Here is a 27,852-nt window from a genome sequence, read left to right on the forward strand (position 1 = left end):
AGGCCTGCTGCATACATCAGTTATGCTCAACTGAAGATGCTGGTAATACTGCAGAAATCCTTGTAATACGAAGAGCAATTGACACAAATACGTGATGAGGGTTCAAAGCTACGAGATGCTAAAGTCACATGATGGAGAACACCCTGAGACTCTTGGTATACGCTTATTTACATGTACGATCTTATGATTGCAATCAAAAGCTCTTGAATTTCTAGGAAGAACGTATCAAGAGATAAATAGAAAAGGATCATTTAGGATTTGTTACTCATGTGTGTGCAGTTTATTTAGATTAAATTTGAAAGACGACCAAATTTTTTTACATCCGAAAAGATGCATCGAAGAATACAAGAGTACGAATTACAGGGATCTAATTTCGAGTTAATGCACCATCCACTTATAATGTTACAGCCGATGGAGAAGCGTCGACCGAGTTAATACTGTGCAACTACTTCCTCGCAAACTTACATCCAACGCGCCGGCACCCACCTCCCATCTCTCACCCTCCCACCCCCCGCGCCGTTGGATATTCCTCCTCAGCACTCCGATCAAAGCCCCTCGGGCCCTCAGTGTAGACGTTGCAGGCCGTGAGCGAGCTCGCGCGCGCGCGCGTACACACACGCACACGTGCGCAGAGATGCAGCACACTCGCCGTCTCGCGTACCTGCCGGGAATAGATTAGGCGTGTGTTGGCGCATTGTCGTAGGGACACATGTAGGCTCTAAGTAGGTTGCGTGTGTTAGTTGCGCAAACATGTCTGCAGCGTTGTCAGGCGGGCAGGAAATTACGTCCGCCTTTAGCCGCTCTCTATATTACGCCACCCCCGGGTACACCCGCTCTCCCACGCGCATGCATATACGTACCCACACACACACATACTCAGACAAGACATATACACGCCTAACTCTTGCGCACCGTCACGTTCTGGCGAGGTTTATGTATGCGTATGTGTGTCCGCACGTACGTGTACGAGCGCACAAACCCACCCGGTCTCAGGACGAGGCGGGGGCCTCGTACCTATCTACCTACCTGCCTGAACCGGAGATATGTGTGTACACAGGCGTGTGTACCGCGCGGTATGGCAGAGATACCTCGGGCTAACAATAATGCGACTAGTTGCAAATGGGACGGATACCCGTATACCTGCCGACGTGACGACGTGTAAGATGGCAGCGGCATATGACGCCACCTCGAGATCCCGCGAGATCGGCACGTGGACGTGGAGCGCCATTAGCGTCCAGATATCGTGCCGCGATATCATGACGGCTCGCTGTCATGACATCGGATGTCGGCGTATAATGTAATCGTGAGGAAAACGAATAGCGCAAATGTGAAATTTAACGGTATTGCGCTACGACGATTAGGTTGAATGCAAATGGAGAACACAGACGTATTACGTAGAACATAGTTCGTGGATAATACGAGATGTCGTAAAGAATCGCGTTCTTTTTGTATTCATATCCAACTTGATATCGAGTCATACCTTTACTTTCTTTAATACCTTCAAATCATATTGCGGACATTACGTTTCTAAGTATTAGGTACGCGTATCTGTGTCGAAATGAAGACATCAACATTAATTGCGTGACGTAATCAATATCAATGCAGAAATGATTTTTTAATGCTCCAGTATTGTTGGTAAGAGATCTGCCGTTCTCGGTCGCCGCCGATATCGATTGACAACTTTTTTAGGACGATCGATCGACGGGACCTGGTTACCGGTCTAGGACATCAAACTGATCAAACTAGCTCGCCTCTCGCGCGCGTCGGCGTCGACGAATCACGGCAGATTTCCGCAGGTGCTCGAAAAGATGGACGTTCTCTTCATAGTCCTTTTATCCGCGCCGTCGACTCTGGTGCCTACCATTGAATCATTGAACATCTTATGCGGGCGTGCACGGGCCCGTCCAAACATTTCGGACAGCCTAAGGAAACACATTTGCCTGCGGGCAAACACGCCGCGCGGCGAGTTGCGTCTTGTCGCGCAGCCTCCGGCTCCAAAGTGGAACGCAGAATGTGTCTGGGACTCTGTTTGCACTGCAGGACAATATTCCGAGTCTTTTAAAGGACGAGGAGAAAGAGAGAGAGAGCGCGCGGTGTTATTGCGTTTTCTCTACGCGCGCGATCCCCTTTTCTTCCTTTCGCAGCGTTATCGCCACCTTTACTTCCGCTTTACGGATCTAAGCGCATTAGATGATTTTTCTTTTGATGTTTACGTGGAAGGCACCAAATTAAATATCGTTATTTTTTATTTATAATTTACATAAGTAATTATATCTCTTTTGCAACTTGAAAATAGAAGGAAGGTATCTGCGCATTTCATCTCTTCTGCAAAGTCACAAAATAATTTCGGTGCTTTTCGAAGATATTAAAAAGAAGAATCCTCTTTGTCGATCTTCTATTGTATTATATGGGTCGAGTTGGCTGCGTTTGAAACCTTGAATTTTATAATACGCTATCAACGGTACGTATATCTTAATTTCATAAAGAGATATGCGTTTCCGTTACAATCTGATTTATTCTCGCACAACGCATGACTACGTGTGCAGCGTGTGCTGCTTGGCCAGCAACCGCGGGACGAGGAAAAGGAGACGAAGAAACGTATGCAAAATTAAAGAGGCGCGGGAAGGCGAGAGGCACGATGCGCGCACCAACGGCGAGTTAACGTGACCTCTCTTCGTACTTGCCGGGAATTCCCCTTCTGCTCCCCGCCTATCAGCCGGCGACACCGAAATCCTCTGGTGCGGCGGGAAGTCGTTAGGCGTTTTCCGACGCGAGATAAAATTCCGGGAAGCACGTTGGAACGACTCTCCGCGCGCTCCACGGGGCTACGGGTATTGTTTTAACGTGTTTGAGTCAAATATTGACGCAAGTTGGGCTCGCGAGGCGGCCCGGAACGAAACGCTCGCGGAACAAGATGAGACGGAACGACCCACATAGCGTCCACGTCTCGGAGAACCGAGAACCGAGAACGCGCCGCGCCGCGCCGCGCCGCGCCGCGCCGCCTTCTTCGTAACGAAAGAGAGGCAGAGACGTAACGAGGGAAAGAAAAATAGTTTTCCTTCATTTTTCTTCTTCTCTCTCTTTCTCTCTCTTTCGCTTTCTTCAGGCGTTTTCCATCACCGTTGCTTGTGCGAGGTTACTGCCATCGGAATGTGTCGCATAATGCACAGGTTTTCTCTATATCGCTTACAATCGTGTTTGACTTTCTACAACAGATAGGGTTAAAGCCGAAGACTTAAGAAAGGAGTGATTTTTTTTAGCTTTTATCGAGACATCGCTGACTTCATTCTCGTTGTGTAGAAGACACCATCGACTATGTTCTATTATCGGTTCCATGAAGGCGCTTTTCGAATCACTCAATTATTTCACATCCTTCCTCGCTCATATCCTGTCAAACAATCGCGACCGGGAACGCGCTTCGGACGGGAAATTACCACGTCTAGATCATCAAATCCCACGAACAATGTGCGCTGCACGACGTGAGTCTCGGGAAACTCCAAAATGCAAGTTACGTGCGTCATCTTCGATTTCTGAGATTCTTAAATTATGCCACTTTATTTTAATTAATTAAAATTTTATTAAATTAGGTTTTATAAAATTGAAAAAAACCTATAAAATATAACAGCATGATAAAAAAATTATAGAATATAATAGTATAAAATTATTTCCATACATACATTTTTACATCTTTATTTTATGAACTTTATTAAAGAATAATTTTTTGTATTAAATTTCTGTATAATTTTTTAAAGTATTCGTAAAGTATTCGAACTTTTACTGTTTTGTTAAGTACTGTTATTACACTCACCCTTTTTTGAAACGAGCGTTTAAATTGACATGTGACGGCGTTATTACTTCTTGAGGCCTCGCGAGTACTCGTGCGACAGCCATTGCCGTTAGAATACGAAGAGAAAAGCAGATCGGAGGAGATCCAGGGCGCGTAAACCGCTTTGGCTCTCATAAAATCTCATAACCCCGGGGCGAGCGGCGGCGTGTAGCCTCGGATTCGAAATAGAAGAGGGGTCGATATATACGATGGGGTATCCCTGAGAAGAAAGCGAGAGACAGCGAGGAGGACTCGTTCTATGGCGACGAAAGGGCAGCAGCGCCGACGTTGTTGTAGCCTGCGGTGAATTTTCAATGGGGCACCATAGGGCCCCCGTGGGGGAACGTTTGTTTGGACTTCGGATCGCGTCTTTTTGCCGGAACCCCGGGATTCCGTCGCGTGTACACCCGCATGGAAATCTATGTTGTTTAGCGGGGGTGTGCTTCTGCAACGTGTCGCTCGCGTTAGCGAATAGAATTTTAAACAGGAAACAACGGATGAAAAAAGATGAAAAAGGTTTAATATTTAGTTTAATTCGATTTTTAAAACATTTTGTCGTGTCTGAAAGTTAGAAATCAGGTTGGTTTTCACAGAGAAGCAACATATTTTTGTATTGAATAATTTTATATTTAAAAATTTGCTTATTATATTATATTATGTTATATCACAGTACGCAATGTCGCGCGCTATAACGTGACGAATCACATTCGGTGATGAGATAATCCAGTTTTTAAATTTTCGATTTTTTATTCACCGATATTAATTATCAGTGATGATGCGACACATCAGGGTTGTCATACCTTCGTGTCCTTGTCAAAAATGGGCGACAGTTTTATAATGTCCATGCCAGAGAAGAGTGGCGTGACAGAAGACTTTTATGAATGAGATCCGTCTGTAAAGGATCCAGGCGCCAACGAAATCTCGATTCACTGGGCAACGAGTGTGACACCAGTCAGCGGTCATTCTCCTCGGCTATTTCTTGACCATTGCACGGCATTTAGGTGCCGTTTATCCCGAACATTTTCCGAAGTTTGAATGCCCGTGTAACACACTGTAAACATTTTGCCGTTGGCGGCACACAGCCGAATACAAGGAAGGGGGAAGGGGCAGAGAGGTAAAAGCGGGTAGCAGTGGGCTTTCGATGCAATTCTAAACCGGTGGACGACATTGTGCCTAATGTTTGGACATGTGTTCCGCCTCGGTCACGCCTTTTGTTATCATTTTTCATGCACGTTTGTCCGCTTAAAATGTTGTTTTAGCGCTCGCGCCATCACAGTCATCAGGGTTGTTCGCAAACGGCTTGACACGAGCCGACGTCGTCAATGAGATTCACCGTCTTGTTGATTCTTACGTCAAAAGATATCTTATCTAACTTCGACTTTTTTCGGAAATTTACTCCGGAGTACTGTATGATTTTCTAATAATGTAACACTTGGCTTCTATATACAAGATTCTGTTTCGAAATTTCCGTCATTTTTTGAGAAATTAAATTAAATATAAATTATAATAGTAATGATCGTATGCTTATATTGTCACTTGCATAAGTATCTTGTATATTGTTCTGAATCAGTTAATATTAGTCTGTCCAAATATTTTGCAAGTCACCTAGTTATGAAGAAATCTATAAAGCTAAATTAAAGTTCCACTTTTTCTATGTGACAAACAGCTTTTAGAACTATTAAACTTTCCTCGACGATCGGAAGTGCCGGACAAAATTCTCACAGGTTTGCTCATTTTCCGCGTGCTATTGCCGTCCGACGTCGATATATCATTCCGTAACGTATACATCCTTTCAGGCACCACGCCCCAACGATATACGATCGACATTAGTCTCGTAAGAGTGCTAGCGACGAAATTGCACGATCAGGGACTGGTAGAGGGGCGTTATGCTTTGAATACTGACATTTCCTAGGGGCGGTTTGGGCGGCGTAGGGGTATTCATCGAGTAACAGACAGCTCCGACAGATTGGCTGGGAAAGACTCTATAGATCGATTGTCGATAACACAATTTTTTATCAGACAACCAAAAATTTATTTGAGTCATGTTGAAAATTTTATGTAAAAATAAATCGTTAAAATATTTTAATCTGTCATATTAATTATTCTTATCTGATCGTTGATAAAAATTAATAATACAGTATCGAAAGACGTTAAGTTTAAAGTGTAATTTTGTTATATTAATTGCGGAAGTGACGTTATTTACTCATTATAATTACAATTTAATATAATTAATTTTCTTGGAAAAAAATATATGATTCTTTAGATAAAAATTAATTTTTTTGAAATTCGTGATTTTTAACAGTCGTTATTATCACATCCGAAATAATATTTGATTTTTCGCAAGAAGGAAATTGCGTTAGGTATTCTTTACTCTCAACGCTCTTTTTCATCACGAGAATTCTAATTGCCGATCAAATTTGTTTAGGGGATGTTTTCGTAGCCTTAAGTCCCTTAGACAGGCCGCGGCATTCTTCGCTGGAAATAAATATTTTCCGCGCAGGTACGAACACGTGGTTTCTCACAATCGATCACCGATCCATTACAAATCTCGTACACGACTCATCCCCTCCTCATCAAAAGACACCTTCCTGCTTCTCTCCCGTTTATCTCGCGAAGAAGCTCCGAGTCCGAGGAGACGCGCCTGGCCACGTTTATTGAAAGAAAATATGTCAAAGGAATTTACAAAAAAGGCACAACTGAATTTCACGACAGTTCAGTCGTGGACAATACGGTCCTGCATCCGGACATTTGACTTTTGTCCGGGGTTTCGACTATTACGGTTTCCTCTGCTTCTCGTCTCGTAGATCTTACGTTCAGGACGTTCACATCACTGAACGTTCATGATCCTGATCTCGAAGACGCTTCTTCTTGCCATTCATGACGTAAAAGCGGCGTAAAATTTATGCGAACATTGTTCGGATTATGCATGATAACTTGTCAAATCATGCATAATCCGAAAAGTTATCGATCTTTTAATTGATGATGTTAAATTAAAGTGTAAGAAACAGAATATTTTAAATATTTAAATAAATGTATTTTATAAAGTATTAAATATTTGAAGTAACATTTCAGGGAAATATGTTAGAATGGCCTTTGGTTGCAACGTACAGTTGTTTTGTACCCAAAGCCGCTGTGTTGTTATATCCATACGGCGAGGATAAGTAGGCACGGTATTACTCTTCAAGATAAGGTAGTACACCATCACGATAAGTACTGGCAATGAGACGCAAAACGCGATTCTCTTATAATTAACGATTATCAAGGAACGATTAACTAACTCTCGTAATTAATAAGTCATAATAGAATCAAGACAAATGGTACTTCTATCAGCAAATAATTATCTATTAGTTTTGTGTGTTTTACTCATTTAAAGTATTGTATAATTCAAGTTGATAGAGACTAGGAATTATAATTATATACGATATTACTTACGAACGATAATGACTTATTTAATTATTAACTGATTACTTAAATTTGAATATATCTTATTGTGTCATGCTTTAAATTTTAATAATTAAATATAATTTATTTAATAATTATTTATATAATTATTTACTATCTTTGAGCGCGGAGCATAATATGTATCATATTAATCTCATCGGATCGATAACTTAAGTGGCAGAAAATTGATATATCAATTTATATTATTTATTTATAATAAGTTATAAATTATAATGTACACATTTTATTGAATTTACACAATTGAATTACATTTTGCATATATATAATACTGAATTTTCAATTGCATATTTTCGAACAATCTTCGGACGCTGTTGCGTTCAATTATCAAACTCCATTTTATTAATCTCGTTGTTTCGTATAATTGTTAAGTTGAAGCTACAGATTTTACTTTAAAAATTTTCAATTATTTACGGAATGTAAATGAACGTAATTGACTCCAATGGATTGACTGCAAATTAAACGACGTGCTTAATTAGTAAGCCATTAATTAACTTTGCATTTTTATATTTAGTTACGTGGCATAAATTCGGGGTACATTGATAAATTATGTTCCCTTCGCTCGAGATTCGCCGTTACTAATTAATAAGATATAATTAATGTCAAGCGGATAATAGTTTCGTATATGAGCATACCTTTTCACTTTATTCTTTCGTCGCAATACAATACAATAAAGTGAGCGTCACATCGGGAGTGTAAAGTGTCGTGCGTGCAATTAACGTCGGGAGTGCCGTATTACGAAGTGTCTCGTATTCTGGTGATTAATACACGCTCGGTCGTAATTAACTGTGTTTTCGCGAGTGAGAATTGTACAAGTGACATGCGAAGGAGCCGCAATGGAGAAGTAAAAGAGGAGGAAAGGAGATCTAAGTTGCAACTCGACCGCTGCGCATCATATCCGTAAGTAATAGATTATATTTTATTATAATTTGAGAAAATGGATTTTTATGACGTTTTTATGTTAGATATACGTAAGATATGTATAGATGTATTAATGTAACATATATATAAATATATATAAATATAAATTATACAGATAAATATAATATCTCACAAATCCACTCATTTAAAATGTATATATGCAAGAACAGATTAACTTGTAAGTAAAAAGAACCAATTATATAAAACAAAGATAAGAATACATAGAGTAAGTTCTGGTACAAAGCAGTACATAATAGTCATTTTTACAAAAGATTGCTGTACAATGAATCTTTGCACTTATGTATCTATTACATGGTAGGGTACATTATTTTCTTTTGTTTCGCGATACTATAGGCTAGCTACTATAGGCTTTGATTATAATTTAAACACTATTGTGATCTTGACTTTTGTATTAGAATTTTCAATTTTAATTAATTTTTAGAATAGGTACGTTATTAAAGATAGTTGTGGGACATCTCATATATAAAAACATAAAAAGTATTTCAAATTTTTTGTATATGCGAAACAATATAAAGAATACTCCTGAATATTCTCCAAAAGCTTTTCCGGACATCCCTGACGAATCGCGAGATCGAAGTTGAAACTGCAGGATGTGAGCTTGATCGATAAGTCGACCTTGTGGCTACACAAGAATCTCGATTTCTAATCCTATCGTTAAATGTATCCCGTAGCCTTGTTCTTTTGCGCGTGTATCGGGATGTACGGGCGTTTCACCCCAAAGTTTTTGGGCTCCGCAGAAAGGGCAGAAAAGGGGCCGCTTGCCTCGAAGCACGGATTGGATTGGATCAGCTTAACGTTGATTTAAGCCAATCAGCAAACAACCGGTCACCAGTGCCGAATCTCAGCATTGATCTCGTTAGAGCTCTTACAACTCCAATGTTGCGTTCCACGCAGCAATAGACATCGCCATTCGATTCACACGCCGCGCACCGGTTCTTTTCAGTTCTTTCTACTTTTACCGTTTCCTTATAGGGCAGTTACATTTTACTTTAATTACAAGGTCTGGAACTATCAACCCTTTGTACTCGAAGCTACTTTCATAAAATTGAAAAGTAAAAATTAGTAATCGAGCAAGGCTTTTTTTAATACTACGAAATTTACGAATAATTATATATTATAATAATGCCCAAATAATTTTTATAAAGTAAGAGACATGGGGTAAAAGTAGACAATTTCTATAATTAGAAAATAATCACGATAGATAACAGTGACAAGCAATCCATAAAATCCATTATTTAACTTGGTTATATTAGAGAATTTAAAGCGTTTCGTGCTTTTATTGTTATTTCCATTTATGACGTGAATGAAACAAAGCCACAGATAGATTCGTGCCTGTACGTACATTTGATTTACATAACGTCATATTACTACCTTTTGATCAGACGAAACTGGATGCATAAGCAGCTAAGTGGTCGCGAATGATCGTATAATTTGGGCGAGTATTTCCGCGCTGGCGGCATAACGACGTGGCTAAACGCACTTCTATAAAGTCGCACACATTGCACGCAAATAATTCACACAACGGCGGAGGACGCGAGGTGGATGTTAGTATTTTAAGCCTATTTAAGTGTGTTTGTCGTATAATATTGACATCGTACACACAAGCAAAGAGAGCACGCGTACACCCTTGTTCGCGCGCGAGCGCCCGTTCCTCTCCGTCTTTTTCTCTCTATCTGCGTGCGCCTGCTCATCTCTCTCTCTTTCTCTCGTTTCTTTCGTATGCTCGTGTGACACTACGACCTGCACTACCCTCCTTCCCTCCATAAACTTATAGATGTGTATGCGTAGAGTCCCGCATATATACATATATACGCGCGCAAAAACGGGAAGAAGCCGAGGGAGCAAGTGAATCAAATCGCGTTGTGTGCTCGGCAAACGACGCTTGGCGTCGCGACGATTTTCTTGTAGGAACGAAGAATGAAAGTTTCTTACTCAGGAACTGACTCGCCGACTGATGCATCGCGATTACGGATTTGCATGTACTTAACACTTTATCCATTGACGCAGTGCCTACTGCGGATATTTTCAAAATTTGCCAAAAGAATCTTTAAAATATAAAATAAAAATTCTTAAAAAAATAATAAATTATTATTAATCGTACTACAATACGAATTACATAACATATGTATGGCAATGTAATAAATATATAATGTGTTATTTAAATATATGAATATATAATAAATATAACAATAATCAAATAATTAGGTTTAGCTTTATTTCTTCAGATTTTTGAAAATATAGAGTTTGAATTTACTAATTTATTTTTTTACAAAAAATTTATTAATGACAAGATAATGTTAATAGTTAATTTCTTTTAAACATATTTGAAAGCTGTACTTTTTATGTTTAAATTGGTATTATATATTATATATTGTGCAAGTAGCAGGTAAATTATTTATTGAATGTAAGGTTTATTGTAAGGAATTGTTTTCTAATATATTACTACTTTTTTAATTATCATATCTTGAACGATTACGATCAGTTAAAATCTAATAATTCGAAATAATCGCAAAATCTAATTGCAATTATTTGCTCCCTCGATAATTGTTTGCGGATTTTAAATGTTTCAAACGCGGTCGGCTGCTCGTTAAGCCTGATAATTAAAACCTGAGTCATCGAGCACATTCGATCGGCGCTACAATGAAAGTCGAGTTTCCGGTTCTTCGTCGTCTCGCGATGAGAGATGATCGGTATATGACATTCCTTTAATCCGTCTCATGCTCACGGTTCTTCCTACAAGGGAGGGAGCAACAGTTCCGCTTGTAAACGGTAGCCGAAAAGTTGTCAGCGAGACCGATAATCTCCGGGTAGTCATGACAAATTACGGACGAAATTATGGGCCTGGCAGGGTTCTGCGTCAGGACCCGCCAGGATAAATGAGCGACCTGGTGCCAGGTGGGGCGTGTTCGTCCCATGCTGCGAGGCGAACAATTACGTAACACCATAAAACGCGCCACGAACGCAGCGGGGATTCCCCTGGAAGAGCCACGAATCGATTTGTACACGAAAAGATATGTGTGCAGTCGGCATATCGCCATCTCTTTACACCCATTGTAAAGTTGTATGTCAAAAATTGTGAAAACGAGAACGGAGACAACTGAGAACTCGAGGGATACAATGTTTAATTTATATTAATATTTTTGTAACTGCACATACAATTTGACAGTGTCGTGTTATATTTTGTGGAAGGTTACATCAGTAACCTTCCACATGAAATGTAAAGCAATCGAATTTATGGAAGCGTGATGGTTTTTTTATTTCTTATTTATGACAATGAACATGTTTACGTATAATGACAATAATAAAATCCGTATTAAAGCTCCATTTTATTCGGCCCAGTGACGTGCACGCATATATACTTGGCGTAATGTTTTAAATAAATTCCTGAGTGCAATTTTTGAACCATGCTAATGCGATTTGATACGTCGAACTTGTTTTTGTTTGTCACAAATATTTGCGCGCTGCAAAATCACACGGGAAAAATCGGGGGGGGGGGGAGAGGCCCGGTTTCTCCAGTATGATCGAATCGGTGCATTCAGAAATCGGGTTCGTTTGCGCACGGGGGTCTGTAGTTAAGCGCGGCGGTCGCAAACTACCGCCGCCGCTCGTCGCCGTGCCGATGTTTAGGTAAGATATTCGTTCTCGCAAATATTTGGAGATTGTCTACAGCCTCTAACCACCGCGCACCACTCCATCGGCTCTTACATTTAATTAATGACGTGCACTAACGTCCGGGGCGTTAATGCGCCTTAACGCAAATGTCACTTTATCCGCGCTGTTTGCGTTCCGCGGGCATTGCTGACTTTATTACTATTATTATTCGGATAATCCGCGAAGCGAAACGTCGATTTGTCCTACGTAAATCACGCGATTCAATATTGTGATGATCTGTGGTTTGCACGGGAAATTTATACTATTAAAATACTGATGATGATGTAGAATAGAGACGTCAGATATATATTGTAGATAGATAAATTTATTATTATTTATTACTAAATACAACACTTTTAGGAAAGATTTATGAGGAATAGCATATGATTGAGAATCGAAAATACCTACCTTACAAATCCATTAGGAATATGACTCATGTTAATAAAACACGGAAAGAAAGTAACGTATTATTAATGCAGCTATAATATTTCTATGAATTAAAGTACTAAGTATACGTTAAAATATTACTTAAAATAATAGCAAATTTTTTTTATTATTTATATATTTTTTATTAATTTCTCTAAAATATATATTAAAGAATATTGATTTTTTCAGTGAGTTATATTAGTTAACAAGAATGGCACAATTCAATTTTATGATTAAAACTAGTATGAGTACAGTAGGTGCTTTAAAACTTTTTGATGAAAATGTAGCACATATATGGAACAAGACACAAGACAAACATGGAAAGGTGATTTTATAGTGTTCGGGTTAATCATGCGTGATCGTAAACCGCAAACCTTCGGGGTAGATAGAGGCTTCGTAAAAAACCGCAAGTCCTTCTGAATAATGTGGTCAACCATTAATCGGTTGTTAGGGTTGTCGAGGGCTACTATGGTATATTTCAACACCGATTATCCGTGAATAATCTAATTATGTAATATCAAGCGTACGATATAATTGATTTTAGTATAGCGTATTCAATTAATTATAAAAAACCTGTTATTAAAAACCTGTGACAGAATCAATAGAAAGGAATCTATATAATTAAAAAAAGAGAGAAAGAGCGAGAAGGAAGGAAAAAAAACCAATGCACATGTCGACCGTCGACTCTCCAATCCATCGAGGTTGTTTTGATTTATCCTTCCAATATTCCGTAGCCAATTCCACTACGGCCGTTTCTTTCATTTATAAAATGGTTTTTGGCCACGCACACATGTACGTATATTTCGGATTTCCATTGCAGGATATCGCGTCGACCGATTTCGGTCATAGCTCTTTGAGACATATGTGGGAATTGGTACGCGTCCACGAAATCGCGATTAATCCGAATTCACGCGCGGCTGCACGGCACGTCGCGATACGTAAATCGAAATCGCGGCGTGTAGGTGAATATATACGGTTTTTTTCATTTCGGCGCGAGTGCTCATGGTTTTTTCTGGAATCGTTGGGTGGAGATGGACGATCGCATGAAGGTAAACGCGATGCATGGTAGACGAACATGCGAGCACGGAGGACAAGCGAATCGGTTACATTAATCTTCAGCTATTATTAACATAGTAATGGACGGAAAAACAGAAATGAAATAAAAAGTCACAAAGAGATCATTCTTTAATTAAAAAAAAAATAATAATGAATAAAAATGAAAAACATGTTACAAAGTATATCTTTTGTAAAGTTTTATTTTATGTTTTAAACATAAAATAGAACTTTACAAAAGATATATTTTGGGGCGAGAGGCTGCCGTTAATACGAAATGCGCGCAAAATTTGTAGGATTGTGCACGTCGTACAGTTAGAAAAAAAAAGAGAGTCGTTGATTAAAACGGATTTTTCATTCGCACTTGTTTTCGGTTCTGCGGAGGACCGTTGTTGCAATCGAACGACTGCGCCAGGAGGCAACGACAGAAATGAATAGTTGATTAGCGCGCTATGTACGTGGTTGCGAGCGTCGTGCGGGCCGGCAACTCCACCGGTATCTGGTCACTTATAATGTATGGCCTAGTCAGGTTCGTGGCGCGGTCCAGCAGGGGGTTCGGTTGACAAATCATTAACTATGCATCGAGCCGGCCTGCAAATACACGTTACTAGTGCTTCTCCGTACTGGCCCGATCCCTACCCCGCGCCCTCCACGGTATACCCTTGTCCTACTCCTGCCCACGTCAACCTCTTGTTTCCTCTGGCCGTTTCGCGTTCGCCACCATCACTGACCTCCGGGTGCAATAGTCGACCTCCGCGTCAGTCCCCGAAATTGGCAATTCTAGTCGATCGGTTAAGCATTATGTATGATATTATGAAAAATTGTTACTTTAAGTCATTTCTCTCGCAATAAAGAGTTATTTTTTTTATTTAATCATTAGCCTTGGATTATACATCATAATTATAAGAAAATATGTAAAAATAGTACGTCTTGTGTTTACACTATAACATTGTAGACATACAAGAAGTTTTTGTCCCATATAACATCAACTTATTTATTTTTTAGAAAAATGCAAATTAATATTGAACGATTATAGTAATTATGAATATTCCTGTGATTGACAAAGGTAGAGATGCTTGTAAAATCCGAAGATAGAATTTGTAAGTAACAATAAATAATATGCTGACTATGGAATCAATTTTACAATTTTCACAATACTAAAATCCTTTTCTCTTTATATTGAAAAAGAATTCAGCTGATATTCCTTATATATGACTCTATATAAAGTGTTTACCTTTTTTCCTTTTTAAATCAGATCGTACAATATATAGCGTACAATGAGCGGAAAATCAGCGTCGCGAATAGTCGACAGTTACGATTAATGGGGATGCACCGTGGGCTTTCATCTCGCTAATGATCCGCTGCAATTTGTCGGCCAAAAGCACAATCGCGGTCGGGCCTTGCGAAAAAAACTCGTTAAAAGCGCGCTGTTTGACTGCGATCGGCATAGGTCGGTCAGCGCGACGGGGATAAACAGGGATAAAATAGAATCCGCGAGATGCGGCGCGGGCGGCGGGGTAGGACGCGAAGCCGCGGAGGGTAGCACGGGGCGGCTGATGATGCGGTTTGAAGCCACGCGTACACGGGAATTTGTTGTGCGTTATGCGGCCTCCAGGTACGTGGCGGCCCGGGGGATGAAGAGTCGGGGGGTGGTGGAAGGAAGAATCAGTGGAGGACCAGATCGGACCGGGGTTAGGGTCGGCACCAGGGTTGCTCTGCACGCTCGGATACCGGGGGGAGCGTCGCGGGAACGAGGGTGGCAAACCCCCTCGGCGTGAGGGTGAGAGCGAATTCGCGGCATTAAACATGGTGGACTCGCGCATTGGTTGCGCAGTAGCTGGGCGTTACGGGCCGCACCATCGACCAGCACGGCGCACTATACCGGTCCGCTGTATACCAACCATCCAGCGGCGTGTTCATCCCCTCTCATTGCGGAGAGAGAGAAAGAGAGAAAGAGAGAGAGAAAGAGAGAGAGAGAGCGAGAGAAATAGAAAGTGAGAGAGTCGGGCTTCCTCGCTTTCTCCATAGCTCCTAAGGCGAATTTGCACGGTGCATTTTTGATGATCAGAGGATGCATTATTTGTGTGATAAAACGCATGCTAGTCTTCCAATTTTCTAGGAAAAGCAACGCTATATCTATGGTAAATCTAATTATAAGAAAAATTTTAATTATAGATTATAAAAAATAATTATATTAGAGGTATATGATTAAAACTATACCATAATTATAAAATAAGTTCTGAACAAGTACATTAAAAAGCATCTTTTAATTTCTTAAAAGAAATATATAGAAAAGTATGAATAATAATAAAGTATAATAATCGGTTCAATACAATATCAAAAATATAAATAATTTTTCGTATATAAAATCAAGAATGTACTATGAAAATTTACTTTTACTTTATGTGCATGATATTTGTATCACTTGTATGTGAACGAATACGCATAATTCTTTCTTGAAATGTGTTTCTTGTCAAATTTGTCTGATTGTGAGTCTCATCAAGCCAGCTTTAGTCAAAGCCTGGAAGCATCGATCGTGTAACTTAATTTGATTCGATAATGTTCAGGATCGATTGTAATCGGTTCCGGAAGACGCTTGATTCTATGATGCATATTAATGCGATTGCGTGCTCGGGATAGGGCAATCGCATTAATATGCATCGGCTACTTAAGTATTCGTTTGTCGTTAAAAAATAATTGCCAGGCATTTAATGAAAGATAATGTATGCGTACGTAATTTTGTTCTATCATTAATTTTATAGAGGAAAATACAAGTAATAAATGAAGCTTGCACAATTACTGAAATTAGGATTTACGTGTATGCACGCGTATTTCCTCACCGAAAGTGCGTCGTAGGTAACGCCCGCGTTGCAGTACGTTTTAAACGTAATTCAAACAATATTCGCATACAATTGATATAGCCAAGTGCGATATTCAATAAAACGCGTAACCGGAAATATTTACTTTAGAAAGAGCTAGGAAATCGAATAAACGGCCAAAAATTAACTTGCAAATTTGCTTTGTAGTCTAGATATCCGCGCTGTAGTTCGCGTATCACTAATTAAAAAGACGTTACAAAATGCAACATTGAAAAAGACGCGATTAGTAAAAGTATGTTTGTTTAACTTTAAAAATTACACAAATCCCAAGTTATTCTAGTATGAAATAGAAAAAGTGAATTAATTATTATTTATTACATATATAATTTACATAACTTAATACTTAAATGAGTAAAAGAGTTTGTTCCTTGTCTTATTACATTTTATTAAGAAAGTTATAAAATACTTTCTCTATCTAAAGTCATTTTGTTTAAAAAGCGTTATAGCCTCCAAATATTTAGCTGTCTGAAAATAACTTATAAAAATTTTATAATCTTCTAATACACATGGCACATATACAAATACGGATTTATAATAAAAGGATTGCTACAAGATATGTTCTAGTTCTCTTTACACGAGAAAAATATTGTTTACACAGGGGCAATAAAAGTTACAAACGCAAAGATAATAAAAAGCACACGGAAGAATTATTTCAAGCGAGTGAGCCAGAGAGAGAAAGAGAGAGAGAGAGAGAGAGGGGGGGGGGGTGGACTGAAAGAGGGAAGGAGGAAGACGCAAAGGCGATTCGGCGGGTCTGATAGTCTGATAGAAGAACGAGGGCTTGGAGAGGAGAGGATGCGCGAGTATAATAAAGGGTAAACACATTCACCGGAGCGGCGGAGGGTCCTTCGCGATTTCGTGAGATTTTCAGTTAATTTTCTGGTTCTCTCTCACGGACCACTCCATCAGGCGCTCCTTCCAGGCTTCCTGGGCTATCTCCCGTCCACCATTTGGATCCTCGGCCCCCGAGCCCTACCCTTCCGTAAGAGTTTCCAACCCTTCCAGCGAGGTAGCCTGGTATAATATTCAATTACATAGCTGCAAGTAAAGTCAAACAAGCCCACAGGGCCTGCAAATCTTTCTCCCTCTCGCTCTTTCTCCTTCTGTCTCCTTCCCTCGTCCTCTTTCGCCCTCTTCCCGGGTTGGACGAGTGAGCCCGCGGGGAGTGGGAGGAAGTATACACCCACCCGGTGTATATACACACCGCGTTACTCCACGTTACTTTATCGTAGCGTTCGCGCAGTTTGCAGAGACGCCTGGCCATCGTAACGAAGAGAGTGCAAATTCTTGTTTGGAAAAGGAGGGACTGCAGGCTACTCCAAACGTAAACGCTCGTCTCATCCCGTCGCGTCGCGCCGCGGAGGAGTAGCGCGTGCAGTTTGCGAGGGTTGCACCGTCTCAAATCCCTCTTTGTTATGAGATGCAGAAACGATATCCCGTTCTTCCAAAATGTACGTAATTAGATAATAGCTAACTTGAGGAGAGGGGAGGGGGCTGGGGAAAACAAAATGCTATGGTCCCTTACTTTATCTAATACCATATGTGCGTAAGTGCTATAAAACGCTGAAATACATATAATTATTTTTTATTCTTTAGGAATACTAATTTATTATTTTTGCAAACTTGTATCATGTATTGATTAAAATATCCTGTAGCTAAGTAAATTTAACTTCAGTGGTGCCATCTGTAGAGATCTCGTGGAATGAATAGATCCTAAATTTATCTAGATTATCTAAGATCCTAGCTAAATATTGTGGGAATAAATTAAAAACACATTACTTTCAAATAATGCATTGACATTGCTGCACCTGATAAAATTAAAACTCTTTTTTGTTTAAAATGATTAGGTTTTAAATCTTTCTATTCGTTTATTATTATATAATATAAAAACACGTTTTATATTGCTAAAATAAATTATACATTATTGTAAAACAATAATGAGAAATTATTACAGAACTAAAAATAAAAAAATATATATAATTAACAGAATCAAATAAGAGCAGTGACATATTTAAACAAAATGTAATTTCGTATACTACGATTTACTCAAATAATAGCACGTAAGTCTCGAGTTATACTAATTCGCAAATTGAGGAGGGATGATTTACTTCTTTTCTGCCCCTCAATTATCAACGATGATGCGCCGACAATAGACCCCGAAGTCGCCCGGAAACGCGGTATAATATCTCACGTTTAACCGTGGCGAACCCCTACGATCGACGCCCGTAACTACCCCTTGACGTACTAGGTGAATTAAATATGAATAAGCAGAATGCCGGTCGACCGAGCAATTCTCATGGCTCGTCCGGCCGATGAGACAAATGGTCATTTAATGGCGCTCGTATGGGGTAATTGAAAGAGAGGATTATTGGGCCCGAATTACTCGTCTGCGTAATGTATTTTCGCGAAATCTAGTCAGCCTTGTAATTTAATCTTGCGATCAAACGGATACAACATTTAGCGTAATATATACATAGATCCGCTGCATGCACATGTGTGAAATCTGATTGAAAACGCAGATTGATTACATAGCATTTTTTTACGGATAAATATACCGTCATAAAGAAAAAGAAGTGTCATATCATTACATATGTCATTTTTATGAATTATTGATATGTAATAGTATGATATTTTTCATTCAAGGTGCGCAGATAAAAACAGTTTCCCGTGGATATCGTGCGCGTTACCTACCCTCTCTCGTGCGTCCTTAGTCTACCTCGACAAACGGAGTCGCAATTATATCTTGAACATCGAGAATTACATCGAGACGGTCGATTAGTCAGTCCGAGATTATCAGTGAGGAATAAAGGTTGTCTCCCATCTCGATTTCTTGCTTTTGCGTTTCTTCTGCCTCTCCTTTCGCCTTGATGAGGAATTCTCGCCGGCTCTCACGAACACCGGGCCAGCCGCCGCTTAATTCCAGCTAATTAATAAACTTTTACCATCTCCGTGTTTGTACTCATTCCCCGCGCGTACTCGTCCACCTTCCTCCCTCGCCCCCTTTTGTACACTCCTCCGTGAAGAGGGAGAGAGAAAGGAAGAGAGAGGGAGGTGGGAGGGGGAGAAAGCGAGAGCGAGAGCGAGAGAGAGAGAGAGAAAGAGGAGAGACAGCGTTCGAATTCATCTACTAACCAGTTCGCTTCAAAGGGTGGCTTTGCTCGTTCGCTCGGTCCTTTCTCTCACCGTTCTATCATCCTTTCTCTCCCTCCTGCGTCGTTTCCACCTCCTCTTTCTGCTTTTACTCCGTTTTCCCCTCAACTTTACCCTTTCGAGAGCGAATTCAATCCGCTTCAAAGACACCGTACAATCATCCGCCTTCTGGTATCCGACGTTCCACCTTGAGATTTTCTATTCCTTCTCCCTCATTTTCCACGCTGTGAAAGAACCGTCCATTGTAGCCGCAACATTTCCAACCCGTTCGTCGAGTGTTTCCAACTGCATGCGGATGATCCTCACATGTTCACACGCACACGCATATATATGCGCGAAGCGGTGTAATTGTTTCTCGTGACATGATAACTGTAAGATTATAAAATGTAATGTTAATGGAAACAAGCAGAATATCACCATTCAGTATACAATTATAATTTTAAGTATGCTTCTTGATAAAATATTATTTTGCTACTTGAACGATTGTGTGAATTTCTCAATTAAAATTTGAAGTATTTTTTATTTTTATTTTATTATTTATATATGTATGTATATCTCAATGTATAGCCAACAGAAATTATTTATGTAGGATGAACACACAGTAAAAAGATCTGTTTTAAGTTAATTTAATTATTTTTGCCAATAAAAGTAAGTACCTAGTCGCAAATAAAATGAGCGAGGATAAAACGTATTCGCGGTGTCTTTCATCGGTATTCATTAGGCGAGTGCGAGCGGGCGAATCCTGCGGTAAACGTGCTTTATCTGTCGACGGAGCGCAACGAGGACCCCCCCGAGGCCTTTATTGGAGCATAATTCCGCTTAACACACAGTACGATAGTTATTGCGGGCGGGACTTTCGGGGGGGGATGAAAGATCTTTAAGCCGCCGTTTCTCCGCCATGTGCCCTGACTCCTTCGCTCGTCCTGCCCCCCTTTCATACATCGTTGTATCGTAGGACAAACACTAGTCGTCGGGTCGCTAATAAACCCGACTTCGGGGGACGTGATTTACACCGTCGTCGTCGTCGTCGCTGCGAGAGAGAGGTAGAGAAAGAGTACAAGAGAGAGAAAGAGAAGATTGTGCACCAGCACAGTTTACACGCGCGTGTATATTTACGATCAGCTCCGACTACTGCCACGCACCTCCATATGTATAGGTATATACGTGTATGCACTCGGCTGTAACTCGAAAAAGTGCTCCGCAGCCGCTATTTGTTTTTCGGTTCACTCGAGCCGCCGGTTATGATCATCGGCGCGATGTAATTATCCGCGCGTTAGCTTTGAGCGCTTGTATACAGGGTCCCATCCTACTCGATGATAAAACTTGCTCGCGTTATCGCGCGACGTTTCTAAAATGCTCTCGAATGTGGGTACAACAAAATGATCAGCGATCGTGATTCTCTCAGTTGATCGTGTGGGATAATCTATAAATAATACAATAAGTAATTGACTAATTGACTTTGTAAGTTTTAAATCGGAACAAATGTTTCAATTAGAGTGTTCTAAAATAAAAACTCAATCTTTTAATCCTGGTAAGTCCCAAGTGTTTCGCACAATCTGTATCATTTATTCATATAAATGAGAGAAGCAGTCGCAAATCACCCTTTCGCGATTTATCTTCCTCATCTCGTTCGCTTGGCAGCGCGGCGCCTCGATGCGCGGCGATTAATTATTATTACACAGCGTCGTGTCATTACACGTGGATGCGATGTCCTCGATGTCCTCGATGTCCATCGTTTTCGCTTCCGGTCACGTGGACACCGCGGGAAAAAGAGGGTCAAATGTGAAGGGCCACCCTCATTAGGCGCCGTATATCAGGACATTGGCGCGTGGCGGCGACGCGTAATTGCGCGCCTCACCTGAAGCATAACCCGTGGCGTGTCACTCGTGTGTTACATTCGTTACATGCCGGTTGCGCGTAACGCGAACGTGTTCGTGAGCATTAATTGCGTAGGACCGGCCGCCTAATTTATTTGCTTCTTCGTGTCCTTCCTCCCAGACGTGTGTAAACCACTCGCGACGGAATCTTTTGAGTTTCCCACGCGACACGGGCACCACGGTCCTGTTTCATTTGCCCAGCACAAATATTTTGCCCGGCCGGCATCTCCCAGGTTACGCCGCGACGCCCTTACGCGAATACCGTGGAAAAAAGAGTAAAAACTGTGGGGGTGGAAGCATGAAAGCTCGAGATTGTTGTCTATACGGTAAATGCAAGCCAACCTTTCCCTTTTTCTCGCTCGGTTCTTGTCGATCAAATTATGAACTTAATAATATTGTTTACTTTGATTATATAAATTACGATTATAATTTATAAAATTGTAAAAAGTAATATATTATTATTTTAATATATTTAATTATAATTATCGGAAGTTAAAAATTAAAATACGTCGCTTGCTAATTAAGATACGTCTGGCCAATAACGATATAATAACTATAATTGCCTTGTGTCAACAAAATTCTTTTTCCAACAAAAAATAGGTATTTTTTTTTTATCTAACTGTATTCTTAATGTCTTTCGTCGATATCTATCGTGTGCCGCACAAACCGCGGTTTCATAGTTACCGTCGTTCTGGCAAATGCCAGGAGTCTCTTTCCCGGAAAATTTGCCAACTCGATCGGCCGATATATTATTCAATCCCATCCCCAAACACTATAATTAACCAGAGTATCTTTGCGGAGTAACGATGACAGCACGGGGGACTGGTTACAAGCGAAAAAACGACGAGCGGAAAGTGGAGCTCGCTTGCCGGTGTCTCGCTTTAAATCGACGCGCGGATGTCTATGTATCTAACGCGAACAACTATGTATATTTGCCAGACATAAACGGAATGGCACAGTGGAGGCACCATGGGGTTGCTGCACCGGGTATCTATGCCGCGCCACTACCCTGTAATAATAGGCACTCAAATATTTCCCGATTAAATATTTGATCTCGTTTTTATGCCATTTATTAAAAGCCACAAGTGAAACGCAAGCGCGCGGGTGCAATCGAAATTCGCTAGAGCGACGATTCTTTGATACAACGACGTTTGACTACTAGAATTCAGATTAGGCCGTCATTGGCATTATGTAGGGCGTAGGACGTAAGGCATCCAGAGATTTAATACCAAATAATTTTATTTTCTGTATTTTATCGCGGTATTATAGTGCGATGTTCCCCTTCCCCCCCAATGTTTTAAGCATAGAATACATGTGCGTAATTACTTTTTGCGATAGTGAATTGCACGTGAAAAATTAGATATATGCACGATATTAATGTGTAGCAAGTTCTATTTGTTGAACTTTAAAAACCGCCCACGCTGGTAAAAGGACGCGATTGGCATCTCTCGTCAGTGTAACTTCTTTCGCGATGAAGTCAAACGTTTCTATCGTCGTCATCTCTCTTTTTCCTCTCTCTTTACCTCTCTTCTCCGCTTCTCCTCGTCGTTTCTTTTTATAACTTTTTACCGTCGATGGCGTACGTCGTCCAATATCAATATTTTCATGCGCCGATGCGCATTTCGCACACATTCGTTAATTCGCGATTAAGTAAAAATTGCGATCGGTTGACCGGCGCGTTTTTTTCCTCCTTCACTTCTATATATGAGGTTATTTTTTTTACATTGGCATATTACCGTCCGCGATGGATTCCACACTTTCTCTCTTCTTCTCTCTCGTGCTATCCGAGCCGAGGATTCTTTATGGTCAGAATCAGTCAATATATTCGGGACGATGAAGAAGGGAGTGAGGGATCCTCGGTAAAAGGGACGGCAGAGAAGGGGTGCAAAACGTTCGCAAAGGGGGAAACGGACGGGCGAAGGGAATAGAAAGTGGCGGCTAGAGACACGAAGGTGGAGAAGTAGGAAGAACAGGAGAGAGAGATGGGTTGTACGATCGAGGGGGAGTGGCGCAAACATTTGCCTGCCGCCCGGTAAATTAAAAGCACACAGAGAGGAGAGAGAATAGAAACGAGAGAGGAGAGTGAGTAAGTGAATGAACGAGCGAGCGAGGAACGGATCGTAGGTGGCCATCGTTTTCTCTCTGTTCCCCCTGCTCCATCCCACATCCTCCTTCTTCTTTTCCCCTCCAACCGTGTCATTCGCTCTTCTCCTTGCCCAAAAAGGTCCATGTGAATGAAGAGACTCGCTTCCTACGCGGATACTTTTCTTCCTCTCCGAACCAAAGCGTGAGCGCGCGGTTATTTTTGGGAACCGAGTTTTTGTACCTTCTCCCCTAAAGAATCTTCCTGTATTGTGATAATTTTTACATAAAACATGATATTGTTGATAGAGACTAACACAAACAAAGTAACTTTACGTAATGTTTCATAAATTGTGAGTATTGCTAAACAAGACGAAAAAGTAGAGGGCTAGTAAATAGTAATTAATTGACGAACGCGCAAATATAGGAAATGAGATGGTTTTGATAATATACATACCTCGATACATACGTTTTAGTTTTTAGTATTATTTGAAATACCTGTTTTTCATAATCAGTTATTTATTCATTTTGTTTCCTATTTATATTGTATATAGTATTGTATTATTCTACATTACGAATGCATTCATGACAATCTAACTCTCTTATCTGTGCAACGTTCGGTTCTTGCTACTCAGCAACCGCGCGTGCAAACACCTCCGATCATTATCCCGCTCATCGCGGCGCGTTAGTATGCTGACAAACTGTCGTGATCGGGTCGGAACGCCGGGAATCGAGTTCTCCGTGTTCTTATCGCGCGTCGTTACCCTCCTCATTCCACTTTGTCTCTCAATCGGGCCCTTTTATGATTCGTTTGGTTGCCGTCCTCCTGCACCTCCCGTCAAACGTTCCTCTCCCTCGGCTATGCATGTCGTTTGCGGCGCGCATAGGGATAGAGCGGGATGGTAGCGCGAGCCTCTCTGTGTTGACAGGCAAATATTTGTCACGGCATACACCACCACCGTCAACCACCTCCGCCACCGCCGCCGCAGCCCGCCGTCGTTGCCTCCGTCTTCGTCTCGTCAACGCGTCCATCGTGTTCGCCAACCCTTTTCCCGCTCTCCTCTCCCGCCACGAGTCGCGTTTTCGCGCGACGAACCTGAGGACGTTATACGCTCTGAAAGACGCGCTGAAAATTCCCCGGTAATGCAATGATGACGTTCCGCTTCGAGAACCCTGCGTCCTCCAGCCTTCGTACAGTCAGCTCGCACGTATTTCGAGACACGCATATCTCGAGACCTACATACTTTGAGATCTGAAAAAGAAGAGCTAAAATGAATCCTCGTCTGAAAACATTGATAATAATAAAGATAAAATGTTAAATATTTGTGCTATTTTCTATCTACTTTTTGTTATTATTATAAAAATGAGATATTTATAGATATTATTCACAGAGATAGAATCTTTATAAAGATAAATGTGCATTCTAAGATTAATTTCAGTATGTTCTATCTTTATACGAATTTGCAAGTCTGGAATATGTCTAAGTGACTTAAAAGTTGCATGAGGTGTGCAGCACGATGAATATTAAGTATATACGGAACCTGCCTCACAATGAAATACAATGAATAAGGTCAGCGTGACCAAGCGTAACCACTTTAAAGCGGGAGGTTAAGTATCATTTTAAGTTTCCAGGTACGCTCGTGTGCTTATATCTACCTATACTTGAGCCAAGAAAGGCTGGCGCCACATGTAAATTCCGTCGCATTATACGCAAAGTTAATTAACATATATCAACAGTAATAATATTTTTTATGTAATTCATGTATAAAGGTAATAACGATTCAAATTTTCTCTATGCAAGAAACCTCGAAATATGAAAACTTACATTGTGTATTTTCACTTTCGTAAAAAAATTTTATAACAAAAATTCAGAGGACAGAGAAAAGAGGCAAAGAGATTCAATTCCTGTATTTGTTTAATAATGCTTTAAAGGTATAATTACATTTTTGTTGGAAAACTTTTTAAAATAGAATTTTGCACACATAAGACAGAAGACTCTCTCTTACAACTATAGTTATAAAAAGTTATACGATTAGATAAGATTTTATGAAAGATAAAACGACACAATTGTTTTCTGCCATTCTACCTATTTTATCTAATCTTTTCGCGGAATGTACGATTTACGAGATATTTTGGGACAACATGTACAACGTTGATCGAGATGAGAAATCGAGTGTTTGAGATCCATTATGATACTCCCGCGCAGCCGATAACAATATTGTGACAACGTGAAGTGTGTTTGACGGAAGGGTAAGCATTCGAATTAAGAACCAACTCAACCAACAAAATGACTTTTCGATGATCACCTATTGAAACACTCTTTCCTCCTCTCTTCTTCTTTCTCTATAATTGTATAGAAATAATTAATTATTTAGCAGAGCGAGCAAATTAGAAATCTGAATTTCAGTTAACAATATAAATGAGTGAAGTATAATTCAATGATTTTGTTTTAAAAAGACACATAAAAAATTGTTTCAGATTATTATTATTAGAATTGTGTTGCTTAAGCAGACATGACTTATAAAATTAGCGGAATTTTTCCTTTATTTATTACATAAACAGATTTACATGTAATATGTCAGCGTCGGAATCAAGTCAACAATTCGGAATCTAATCTAATTTTTCACGGTCGTCTCGCGCAGATCTCCGAGATTCGGAAACTGGATCGAGTTTGATCGGGTTGGCGATATTCGACGGCGCTTTATCATTCGATTAGCGACTGTGTGACGGAAACTGGGGTAGAAAAAAGAGAATTCTACGGGTGGGAACGAAATGCAATTGAGTCTTTGTTGCGCTTTTGACCCCGAAGTCGACTAGACTGGCTAGTGTCTGCCCGTGTTTGTCCCGCGCAAACTTTGTTTTTGCAAATAGAACCACGTGTTCCTCCGTTCACCCTCTATCCCTCCCTGCTCTCCGTGCACTTCTACCCCTCTTCGCTTCGTTCTCTCTGTGTCCCTCTTCACCCTTTCTCTCTCTTTCTCTTTCCTTCTCTCTCTCTTCTTCCCTCTCACATCCTCCATCTCTGAATCCACACCCCTTTGCGCACACATGCGACAGGTGCCCGACTGGTAAACTATAACAAAAAAGCAAGCTCATTCAGACGATTTGCGCACGATTGGCTTCGCTGTTTGATTAAGGAGTTTATCCGGCATCGGAATCCACGGCGATTTCGCCGCTTCGGTGTTCGTTCTCGTTCGGGCTGGTTCTCGCGTGCGAAGCAGCTAATAAAATTCTCCTAATGTACACAGTACTGACTATTAATTTACGAATGTTTATAAAGGATTAAATTGTGGGTAAAAAGATATCGCTACAAATAGTGTAAATCAATCCTCACGTACCAAAAATTGCAGAAATTGTATATAGTAATATTGGTACTGTGTACTGTGTTTTCCGTAAAATAACATTAAAAGTGTAATAAATCACATAGTTATTTTATGATTAAATTATAAAACGGCAAAGCAGTAAAATAGTCAATGAGATTTAATAACACGATTTAATGAAAAACTTCGAGTCAAACAGGAATGCTGTATACTCTTCAAACAGATTTCTTGTTTCCTTAAAATTCATTGTGGATATGTCTGATGAGACCGAGACGCTGCGTCACGTGACTCGAAACATGTGTGGCACATACTAATTGAAGGGCCGGTCAGAAGCAACACGGTAGCGAGCCAGGCGATTAACACTTCCCGAAGACCACACGCATTTCGGGTTCCACGTATTAGAAAGCCGTTTTTGTGTGAGAAAAAGAGAGTTGGATTCGAATGTACGAATTGAATGAAACACGATAGATGTATTATCAGATAATCGTTTATTAACGAGATCATGCGCGCGGACATTGCGACACAAATGATATAACGATGATACATCTAAAGTTAACATGTCTGAAGTTTTACTTCTTTAGGCCGCAGATCGTAGACGTGTGATTTTATAAGAAATGATGAGAAAAAAAATTTTCTCCGAAAATTTCTCAGATTTATTAAGGTGAACCTTCGACTGATAGGTTCTCTCATTTATTGCCCACACGCGAATTTATAAACTACGGGGTTTTAGTATTGTTATTTGTACAAACTATACACACCTCGCGCGAGCGCGCAAAAGGATCGTGCCGAGGATGGCAACGACAGGGAAGATGTGAAAAAGCGACGACTTTCGGAAGTTCATGAAAGTTCGTTTACACAACTCTTTCCCTCGCTGCGATGCATTATGCTCTCGAGACGTAGTGACCTGAAATCTTCGACCTCTGCCGCTCTTCTCGAGGGAACAGCAACGCGTCTCGTTATTCAGGTGTGCTTTCTATAGGTTTGCGTTATACAACGTGTTTCGAAAATCGTGTATAGAGAATGGTGAGATTTTCTATTATTAGCAAACGCGTAAGATTTCAGAAAGTGTTTCTGCTCTTTGGCAAAAATACCGCTTTCGAAGCGCCAAAAGGTTTACGTAGCAATATCGTATAACAATAACTTGTTCTTGTAGGTAAACAGAATTATTTCATAATTGTCATCATTAT

The 27,852-nt window shown here is 40.3% G+C and overlaps 1 protein-coding gene across 3 annotated transcripts in view; it reads right to left on the reverse strand.

Moving 5' to 3' along the window:
* Positions 1 to 7,902: 7,902 nt before the first annotated feature.
* Positions 7,903 to 27,852, reverse strand: part of LOC139811332 (putative odorant receptor 85d) — a 53,212-nt gene continuing 33,262 nt past the window's right edge. For 2 of the 3 annotated variants that reach the window (XR_011731606.1, XR_011731605.1), the window contains exons 10-11: positions 20,043 to 26,418; positions 17,262 to 19,755 (exon numbers count right to left, since the gene is read on the reverse strand). The gene's annotated coding sequence lies outside the window, so the exon portion shown is untranslated. The other variant, XM_071775570.1, reaches the window with a different exon arrangement.

The sequence above is a fragment of the Temnothorax longispinosus genome, chromosome 4, assembly GCF_030848805.1.
Source record: "Temnothorax longispinosus isolate EJ_2023e chromosome 4, Tlon_JGU_v1, whole genome shotgun sequence".
Classification (NCBI taxonomy): domain Eukaryota; kingdom Metazoa; phylum Arthropoda; class Insecta; order Hymenoptera; family Formicidae; genus Temnothorax; species Temnothorax longispinosus.